The sequence below is a fragment of the Myotis lucifugus genome, unplaced genomic scaffold, assembly GCF_000147115.1.
Source record: "Myotis lucifugus unplaced genomic scaffold, Myoluc2.0 scaffold_42, whole genome shotgun sequence".
Classification (NCBI taxonomy): domain Eukaryota; kingdom Metazoa; phylum Chordata; class Mammalia; order Chiroptera; family Vespertilionidae; genus Myotis; species Myotis lucifugus.
The window spans coordinates 7,592,829-7,594,982 of record NW_005871090.1 but is presented as its reverse complement, the minus strand read 5'-3'; positions in this window follow the sequence as shown (position 1 = coordinate 7,594,982).

Here is a 2,154-nt window from a genome sequence, read left to right as displayed (position 1 = left end):
TCCCCAAAAGGAAGAAAGAGGAAGGGAGTGCTTACCTCTTCTGCCCTTGAAAGCTTGCCCCAGTATCCACAAGAGAGAAGATGATGTTGGGAAGTAAGTAATAGGGGGAGGGGTCTCAACCTTCCCTCTCTGGGACAAAAATCCCAACGTGGGCAGACACATCAGATTCCAGAGGGCAAGGTCTGGAACATTGCTGTGCCATGGAATACTTCACTGGGCTTACCAGATGACACAAACAGACCACTTCCAAAGTGTTTCGGGCAGTGGTACAGTAGCCAGGAACAATGGCTGGATAGATGAGCCTGTGCACCGGGCAGAAGATACTTTGAGGGCTGAGGGGTGAGCAGAAGCCTGGAGTCAGAACAGAGAGGTCCCATGAATGGGAACCTTATCATCAGGGCAAATGACTCTAGCAGTAGGTGGCAAAATTTCCCTACAAGACCAACAGGGGCTGGTTATCCCTGCAGACCAGAGCAGGCACACTGCCACAAAGATCAGGTCATCATCTTGTTGCCACCACAAGTATTTAAAGCCTTCTCCCCCCACTGCCATGAAGATGCATAGACACTTCTCCCCACATCAACAGCCACATAACACCTTAGGGAGGGTAGGGAGGGACAGAATGATCAATAAGGAGACATATTTCCCAGAAGAGACTCTTTAAAGTGGCCTGGGTAGCTGATTACTCACACTGAAAGGATACGGTGTGAAACTACAGAGAGAGAGCATAGTAGGTGTTATTGGTGACATGCCCAGTTTCCTTGGACCACCCATTCCCAGATGCTAAAGGTGCTCATTAACACAGTGATGGCTCTCCCGGGAGTATTGGCTTCCATTGGCAATGGAAACAACCACACCTGGAGACACCTGGGAGGTTAGGAGGCCCAGGCCCTGTCTGAGGGCAGCCAATGACCCCTGATATTGAAATGCAAAAACTGGTCCCCTTGTCTCTAGGTGGGACCAACTCTCTGGCACAATCCTACTCCAGAGCTACTGTGGGGTCAGGGGGCAGCTGATTCCAGCCGGCACAAGCCTTGCTCAGCTTCTTCCCCGGCCCTCCTTCTCTCCTCTCTCCCTAACTGGGCCACATACATCTGAATCCTGGTCACAGGGAAACTAGCCAGAGACCTAACACTTTGCTGACTTACCTACATTTCCCTGTACTCCATTGTCTAAGAATAAACAAGTGTGTTTTCTTTGCACATCTAAGTGTAACGCAAGTGAATTTGTGACTGTCTCCACGGTAGTTATCAATGTCTTAAGGGGAAAAATGACTAACGGGGGGTTTACAGGCCCTGGATAAGGCCCCTAGGGATGCAATCTGGAGGCGGTAGCGCTTCTTTGCACCTGGTTGCCTGCAGGGCTGACACGAGGGTTTGTTCCCCTAGACCAGCGGTTCTCAACCTGTGGGTCACAACTCCTTTGGCGGGCGAACAACCCTTTCACAGGGGTTGCCTAAGACCGTCCTGCATATCAGATATTTACATTATGATTCATAACAGTAGCAACATTACAGTTATAAAGTAGCAACGAAAATAATTTTATGGTTGGGTCACAACATGAGGAACAGAAGGTTGAGAACCACTGCCCTAGACTAACATGGGCAGATTTAGGAAATAAAAATACAAGATGCCCAGTTGAATTTGAATTTCAGATAAACAACAAATAACTTTTTAGTATATCCAGGTACTTAACAAGACATACTTATACTTTAAAAAGTTATTCATTGTTTATCTGAAATGCAGTTGAACTGGTCATCCTGCACTTTTTCTGGCAGGCCTCTTCCCCACCATCTAACTCGACAGAAGCCCCCAGATCTGCCCACACCCCAGCCCTCAGCTACTGAGTGTGCTGCAGGAGTCAGGCATTTTTCCTGCTGGGATTTTGCTCCTGGCTTGGCCCGCTTCAAGCAAGCCATGTATGCCTCCTACTGTAATTCTAATGAGAGCCACAGACTCATGAAGTTCAAAGCTAAAGAGGAAACAACATGATAATTCATAGCTAGAGAGATCATTGTGGTAGGACAACCTGTCACTCAAAAGTCACCTCAGAGGCAAACACTAGTTTGGATGTCAATATGTCCCTGCTCAGCTGGAGAGCATGTCCAGCCCCAGCTGAGGCTTACCCTGAGACTAGGAACAGAATAAGGATTGC